Here is a 9341-nt window from a genome sequence, read left to right as displayed (position 1 = left end):
AGTTTCAGCTCACTACAGCACACCACTCCAGTGAAACAACCGAGCTTGACCTTGATTGAAATTAGACCACTACTTAAGACCTGGGTAGTGTTGCAGGTCTACAGGCTCCCTGACTAGGGTATTAAGTAGGTTATCTGTGCCAAATGTTCGTACTACGTTGAGCTTGATGTGTGAAAGTAGATGTGATGTGATTCAGTGTTAATCTCTCTGAGACTACAATGACATAGATCTCAGTTTTATATCTTAGGGCTTGATTTGCATTTTAATGGCTTGTGTCCGGACTGCGGCATTCCTCCAGCTATTCTGTTATGGCTACAGCTCGGCAATTAATTATGCATAATGGCTATACATCACCAGTGTGGGAGGGGCTCTTGTGCGTTATTATAAGGAATGTTATTGGGTTGTATATTTTTTCACTGCGAATGCAGTTAATTTTGCCCAAACAGAAAACTACACCTACTTTATTTAGAGCGAATGAGCAAATGTAAAATCATTTTATTTAAATGGTATACATGCACAAAACTGCTCTTCACTTTTCTTTCATCCTCTGTATAGCTAAGGCTATTAACGTGAGGAAAAAGCATCCATTTTACGGGACATGCTTATTAGACTTTCTATTACACAAAGGTTGAATTCCTGTAGATGCTTTGTGTGCTTTAATTTATTAAAATGCTGATTACTTATTCAGCAGTACAGAATATCAGTTAGATGTTCAGTCATTGTTAATGTGAGTAAATTGAGCAAGTGAGAGCTGCCTGAAATCAAAGCACTTTGGTGAAGAGGTCCAGTACCTGGATAAATCTTCTTTCTTATGACTTATGTGAGATGTCAAACTAAATTTAATTTGACAGGTCCTAAAAGCTAACCCACTGTATTCACTTATGCTATGTTCATAAATTAACTAGATTTCAATATGTGATTATGTGTTATAGACTCGTATATCAGGGAAATTTACAGTTATGCTTGAGGAAGACTCACTTAGCACACCTGATTCTGGACGGAGCACATGCATCAAAGTGAAGGATTGTATTTGAGGAAAGGTCATCCTGTTTACAAATAATTCTCCATGGTTGCTGCACGTAAAAAGCATAATTACTATGCGAACATGGGAGAGGCGGAGCATGTAGATGAGGACATCGTCATGGCCCCGCCCTTCATGTTCGCCGGGCGTAGAAGAACAGCGGCATCCGTCGGGCGCCATGGGAGGCAGCAGCGACGGCCTTTGTCCCGAGTGTAGAGGCAGCCCTTCATCACCGTGGAGGGCAGCGGTGGCGGTGCAGTATCGTGGTGTTCAGTATGCATCTCAGCCACCGCACGAGAGCCTGCAGAGGCTTCCAGAGAAATACGAGCAGCACGGTCACACTTGGCTGCCGTCCCAGCATCCCTTTTGCTTTTTTTCTCTATCTCTCCATCTCCAGCCTGGGGAGGATTCAGAGGAGCAGTCCAAAAGGGACACCGGTCTTTTGCTGTTAACTATCTGCGAGGAGCATACAGACGCATTCCATCCTCATGGCTTACATGTGCCTCCTAGGTGTCATTAGCTGACCTTCCTGATCTCCACGCAATGGCGTGCCGACTTTAGGGGAGGGTTAGGCCTGGGGAGGCGTAGTTGCGTTTACGTGGTAAAAATCAGTCTTGATGGTGAAGTCACAGAAATGAGGATCGTTCCTCATTTTCATTTGTATGTTCCATAATTTTTTCAGTATATATTTGGTAACGACAGACGTGGGACACTGGCTCATTCAGACAGGATGTGGAGTGCTTACACTGGCTTCAGTCTCCATTTTGCGTGAGCAGTAAGAACTGCTCCATTTAAGTGTCAGGGTGTTGCATGCTGCTACTGGACCTTTGATGAATTGCATCCGGATGTGCTTTCTGACATTACATTGTTTTGTTAACAGTTGGCCTGCTGACAAATGAAGAGGCTGAAATAGCTGAAAGTAGGATAAAAGCTTCATAAGCACTGGCTGCATCTTCTAAACTTACGATTTCCACTGAGGTTGTTAAACTTTGCATGTAATGTCCTGTTGATTCTTCAGAAGTGATGAAATTGGTCTACCCACTCTGCTGAGAGGAGGTAGTGGATGTGAACGTCTTTGCAAAAGCCAAATATCCACACCTGGACTTCAGACCACCCACCTATAAATTCCCTTCTGCCAATTTTTTGCCGAACCAAAGCTTGTGCTCTGAGATGCAGACATGCGACTCTACAAAGGGGCCCAGTGGCTTTACAAGCCCTGGTTCATAGCCGTTAAACCTCGCTCACGACTCTGCTGTTGAAGTACAGGAGTGGCTTGTATGTTTGTTGTTTATATCACAACCCACGCTCTTGGCTGAATCCTCCCTAAAACAGTGGGACCACTGGGGCGGGGACAGCAGACTGCCGATGGAACATAAGCCATGCAGGGTGTTAAGTCTGTGGATCTCTATGTGTGTCTGCTGTAGTTTTTGTGTTTTGCCAGTGACTTGTGTCGTGTGGCGTACCATAGACTTTGTCGAGCATGGTGGGTCGCGATGTTGTGGAAGAAAGCATGAACAGTGGAAGAGAACTACTGAGGCGTATGAAAGCAAAACAATTTTCTGTCAAAGCTTTGTCATTTAGCCCCTTTTCCCAGACAGCCGTGCCACTCGTCAGAACAAAGCTTGTTCCCTGTCGCATTGCTACTATTGTCTGAAACAGAGTGCTTCTGCGTTAGTAAATTACTCGCACAGAGCAAAATGACACATAATGTCACAAGAACGAGTCAGGGAGACCGGTGTATTTTTATGAGGCATTTTTAATGCTCCGCATCCAGCACAGGCAGAACCCAATGAAGAGAAATACATACTTGACACTGACTGACGCTCGTCTGGATCTTCTGTGTTGTGAGGGGTGGAGGAGGGCAGGGTGGAGGGGTGGAGGGGTGGAGAAAGGCAGGGTGCTGTCTGACTCCTTACAATGCGCTATGCTGCACATCCGACTCCAATGGCAATCTCTCGCCTTTTCACGGTAAATGCACAGGGTCTTTGATGCATACGCCATGTGTCAAGAAGGCAACAGAGCGGAAACTGAAAGATAAAGAAACACTAATTACGGTGACCGGGAATTATAAGGTGGTATAAGACAGATAACGTTTGCACTTTCTGCAGTATTTTTCCTATCCAGTGGCTTTAAAGATTCATCTGTCACCAATCAGTCCACCCTCAATATGCGTAGTTTCTTTACAGGAAGATAGAGAATCATCTAATCTCCCCTTCCAGCAGCAGAGGAAAATGTAATGATGTTTAATTGAATTCGATTTGCCTGCTTTTTCTTTTTTTTATACACAACATAAGCTTCTATTTATTTCCACAACAAATGCATCCACAAGATAAATGGAACAATCCTACTGTTTATAAATGCAGTCCATTTGGATAGAGAACATATCTAATAAGATGCTGTCTAATAAGACATATGCTGGTGGCTTGCACTCTAATTCATCCATGCTGACTTCACCACCCCAACATGGACTCATTTGTATCTGTTTTGCTTTTAGTCATACCAGCAAGCTCCTCTGTCGGGTCCACAATGGCGGTGCTGTGAAGAACAGCACCCTGATGCCCTAGCCACTCTTCCCTTCATTGTTTATTTCACTCACGTGTCCCATCACCTCTTCTTCTCTGACCTTCTGGTGGTTTGCCCTTGAGTCACAAATGAGCTCTGCATGGTTATTGACTCTCTCTCCAGATGTTGTCAGTGCATGGTTATTGACTCTCTCCAGATGTTGTCAGTTCATGGTTACTGACACTCTCTACAGATGTTGTCAGTGCGTGGTTACTGACACTCCAGATGTTGTCAGTGCAGTTGCTTAACTCTTTTGCAGCCCACAGAACTCTGGTTTCCGCCCTGTAAAGTCACTGAGTAGAATCATTGAATTCTACTCACTGAGTAGAATTTTTTTCAAATGAAATTCTATTAAGGATAACTGAATAAATTACACTAATACTAATAAACAGCACATTCACGCATAAAATCAAAGCATGATGGTTGGTTTTGCAGAACTTAACGGCAACACATGTGGCTTGGTGGCTTAAGCTCTGCTGTGGCTCATACATTTACAACTTGTGTTGTGCTTCACACATGAGAAACTTAAAGGAACAAGAGGGCATGACCAGGATCCATCTGTGATGCAGTGTTTCTATGCCACATAGAGGCATAAAGCAGAGGAGGGCCCACTAAAGAGGTTTCTGGGAAATAGAGCGGAGGACATTGGGGATACACGGCTCAAACCTCAACCATAAACCTCGTTCTGCATTTCATATACAGACTCCTGACAGTACTGTCTGACACCATGTCAACTTAGGCCTCTCGTAGAGTGAGGAGGCATCTAAACTCTTTGAAAAACCTGGCATTTCAAGTCAATTCAAGTCAAGAGGTTTTATTGTCATTTCAACTACATACAGAGTACACAGTGAAATGAAACAACGTTCCTCCAGGACCATGGTGCAACATTAAACACAGTGCAGACAGAACATAAGTGCAACGGACAGACAGTACAACACAATACAGACAGTACAATATACATAGTGCAAACAGACACTTCACTAGACCTCCCATTAGCTCAGCATAAGAGCAGAGCAGTTCACATGTGCTCGTGTATATACACAAATGGACACAGACACAAATCAAATCAAATCAAATATATTTGTATAGCACACACACACACACACACGCACGCACACACACACACACACACACACACACACACACACACACACACACACACACACACACACACACACACACACACACACACACACACACACACACACACACACACACAATGGACTTCCTGATACCATGTGGTGGTGAATAATAATTACTGAATTGTGGTCAAGCAGAATACATCTACTTGTCTTCCATCTTGAGATATTAGCTGGCCACGTCCATTTCCAGTGCAACTCGTAGTGATTCCCAAAGCGAGCAGGAAGAGAACAGAAGTCCAGGACAAAAAGGTCTTCTCAAAGAATAGCATTATAAAGCAGGAGGAGTGTAGTTACAGCTCACTGAGTTTAATGAATGTTTATTTCATCTAATCAAAGTGTGTGAAGTGAATGCTTAACATTTTCATAAATAAACAAACCACATGTCTAAAACTAGAAGAAATGTAAGAAATGTTTTCTTTAAATGTTAGAAAGACAACCACAATGGTACTAACCCTTTTCAGGAAATGCATGCTCTAAGACATAATTTTTTTAAATCAAGTAGATGCCATAGTCTTGCATATTAATATGTGGTCAATGTGCCTGCTAGACCGACATTACCAACAGACTAGGCCTCAGACATATCCAGTTCAGGCAGTGAATTCCTCAGTAACGCTATTTTTCCTGTTTCAGAAGTTATTTGTTGCATGCATACAGAAGATTGTACTTGAGAGCACCTTTAATTTCACACGCCATTTCAGATCAAGGATGGAATGAATGCCAGGATCTGTGTCCAATGTGATTTCTAAGTGCTTGAAAATGTCCAGCCCTGTCTAGCTGTATTCTATTACCAGCCTGTTCAGTAGCATAAAAGACCGGGGCAAAGCAAACTGCATTTAAACGGGATGGTCAGCATAGAGGTCACTGCTTAACCACATGTCCACTGGTCCATCATTATGCTCTCTCATTCTCTTTCATTATATTGCCAAGTATGTAAATTACACAGTATCTGTAAATGCTCTCATTAATTTTCAGTGTGAATCATCCTTCATGTACAGAAGTGACCAGGTCTTCTCATAGTATTAAGGAATTGACATCATTGGGATAAACATAACACCCAAGCCTTCTTGGTCCATAATTCTCCACTGCACAGAAAATACTGTCATTATTTTTGTGAGCATTTTTACCTGTATGTTGATGGCCATGACAACAGCCAAAACAATTCCAAGATCTTGGCCTGTTTCCATGTCAGCAATTATATATTGACTCATATGTTCCACGATTGTTTTGGCCTCCATTGTCAGTAACCTAACAAAGTCATCCATTTTGTTAAAACTGTGCTGTACAAACAATAGAAAACCAATTGTTGCAGTCTGTGCTTAGACTACTAGTGATAATCTTGAAGAAATCACTGATCTCTATCTATACTCTTTTCTAGAATTATGTATAAATGTTTTTCCAACTCCTGTTTCACACTTGTTTTGGCATATGGATTGAATAAACAAGTTCTCATTAATCCTATCTTTAAGATAACAGGGTATTTATTTGGCATGGGGGAGCACACTCATCAGTATCTAATCTAAAGTGAAACAGAGATCAGTGACACGGGCTTCTGGGCATAATCAGAATATTAGTGAGCTGTAAGTTTGGCTCTCCAGTGCTCAGAGTCATCAGTCAGAAAAGCCCCGGAGAAGCGACAGTGATGTTTCTGTTATGTTTCCCATCTTCTCTGGCCTTTCAGTCACCAAGAGGGGGACTCAGTGTACAAACCTGTTTGTATTCCACTAACAAAAGCAAGAAGTGTTCTGTTATCTTATGATTGAAATTACCTTCACGTTACATAAATAGTAAAAAAAAAATTCTTCCCCCAGAACGACTTTTAAGCTTGTCCAATTATCTTTTTTTCAAAGAAGAACATGTTACATAAGATGAAATTCATTGATTATGTACTTAATTTGCAGCTGCGTTTTCCTAAACCATGTTCTGTTTTGTCCACTTATTTGCTAATCACCACTCGTCTTGCATCCTTTTTGCATAGCAGTGGCTCAGCTGAAGTGTCCAATAGTTAAGCCAGTCTTACACGGTGTAATCTTTTAATCAAGGCATTTGTCCAGAGAACAGGAAAGTACATAGAAGCATTACTAATCCATTGGGTTTAAGTTTTCCTTGCAGAACCCCTCTCTGATAGGCTGATCCAATGTAACTAAATGTACAAAATGTACAAAAACGATGGGGTGTAATAGGATGGCACGTGGCCAAAGAGGTGGAGGAGCGAGCTGTCAGCACCGGCAGGCTGAGAGGATGGAAAATGATATGTTTTTGAACGCTTCACCACAAAATTCACTTCCTCTTCCTCCCCTTCTTCTTCTTCATCTTCTTCTGCTGCCACGACTACCAAGGATCTTGTGATGATTAATTTCTCCTCTCAAAAGTGCAAGCTCCTAGCATCTACAAGGGAACAGTCCTCAGACGGCATCAATCAATCTTGAACTTCTCCAGATAAAAAAAAAAAAAAAAAAACTGTCGAAACGTTTCCAATACTCTCTCTCCTCTTTGGACTATCAAGGCTGCTTGGCTCTTCATGTCCCTCCTTGAGGCTGGTGATTATGTTGAGATTAAATATTTAGCATCGGAAGGCACTATGGAAAAGATAAGTGCACAGTTTATGTCAGTGTCATCTTTCATCGTTTGATTCCCTGCTTTGTTGTGACATTTGCACATAAGCTGTTGGTGATAGCTATTTGGAGTCGTGCGGTATGATGCAGGCATCGTCCAGCTGTGTATAATCTGTGAGACTTTGAGAAAGTGACGTCAGCACAGTTACCATTTGCATTCTTCAACATTTTTCACAATGAGATATATTACGTTCATAATGTTTTCCTCATTCAAATCAGTAGCTGCTAGCACAATGCTGTACTATATCCAAACTAAATAATTCATGAAAATAAAACATGCAAACTGGGATGGAGCAGCAGGATCAGAGTTTCAGCCAGGATTTCAATGTGGCACCACTTTGTGACCGGTTTGAGTCTTTTGTCAGTGATGAAATTTTCATAAGCATTGCCTCTCATTTCCTGGTAATTGTAAAGAAGCCACTAAGAAGGATTTAGAATAAAATACTGATAGGGTTATTCTTCTTGAAAAAATATAATAATTACTTTGAGTTGTTCTAGTTTCAGTTATGCTGTAATAATTAATTGTGCAGTCATGTGGACAATGGTGACTTTGATTTAAAAAATAACAGTTAAGATAAAACAATAGACTATAAAAACCTAACAATTCTATTATTTCCTAAATGATAAAGAAGACGTGAATATGAATATATGGACATTTTCTTCTAATTGCCAATTTAATCACGTAAAGCAACAAAATGCAGAAAGCGGTGAACATCGGTGGTAAACCCTCCTGGTAAGAAACCACCACCCTCAGTTCCCTCCTGTTAGACTGTCCTTGCTTCTGGGCAGTATAGCGTAATAAAAAAGTGGGCTCCTCCTTTTCCGTTTCAATTGACTTTCATCACTAACGGGCTCATTCTCACAATACCACTGCTTGAAATTTCCATCTTCAATCTTCTCCATTCGCCAGTATATGGAAATAAGGGTCACATGGAACATTAAGTGTTGCTGTGTTCACCCAACATGGACGCCAGTGGGAGGACTGTGTAATCATCCTCTCCCCAAAGATGACTCTCCCAGCAAGCCACAGCCATCTCCCCTCACCCACCTGGCTTCCACTCCCACCTCCTCATGCACTGCAAGGTTCTGTGGTTTAATGTCATGACTTATGCGTTGCAGAGATGTGTTGTTACAGAACGCCTGATGTTATTGCCGTAGCTGGGAGAGGGAAGACCGCAGCAGTGGCTGGCACAGTGGGGTTTGTGCAGGGAGAGGAATATGTGAAGACAGGAGCATTGCTCACAAGCAATTAAGCTGCTTTCAGCATGCCTCCCACACAGCCTACCTTAATACGGCTCTTCTCCCCAGACAGCACTCGGGTGCCATTGAGCTTTTTGTCCTGGATAAGCAGAGATAAGCTATCAGAGACATTCTGTTTCTCATCCAAACTTTACACGCCATGGCCATAAAAACTGAATTAGGTGTCCATTTTCAAGTCACTGGAGTATAATTGGATGGTCTATGAAATATGGTTTATAAAGCAATATCCATCTCTGTGTACATTTAACAGTCCTGGTGATATACAAAGGCACTCTAGGTTTGATTTTTAGCAAATGTCCTGCTGTTCAGAATTGCAAAGCACAAATGAGAAAGCCATACCTTTTGGAATTACATGAAACAATATAAAGTGAATTACAACCAATAAATATTGTTACAGAGAGTCCTTGAATTTCTTCTGGCAAAGATTTCAAAATTATTATTTGATGCTGTAATACAGCAAAGTACACTCATGAATCAATCAAAAACTTTAACAATAAAGATTAGTTTTTAAATTATTATTATTAATTACACTAAACTTATCAAGGTCATCATAATATGAATCAATTTACTAATTAACCTAAAAATCCCACAGCACTCTCTGATCCAATGAAGCCCAAAGCTAATTTCAAACCATTTCAAAGTCTGTCCAAGCTGAATTAATGAGTCGAGCTTTGGGAACTGTCTTTGGGTCATATCTTTGGACCCTATCTTTGGGCCCTATCTTTGGGCCATATCTTTGGACCC

Source organism: Brachyhypopomus gauderio, chromosome 11 (genome assembly GCF_052324685.1).
Source record: "Brachyhypopomus gauderio isolate BG-103 chromosome 11, BGAUD_0.2, whole genome shotgun sequence".
Classification (NCBI taxonomy): Eukaryota; Metazoa; Chordata; class Actinopteri; order Gymnotiformes; family Hypopomidae; genus Brachyhypopomus; species Brachyhypopomus gauderio.
This window is presented reverse-complemented; position numbering follows the sequence as displayed.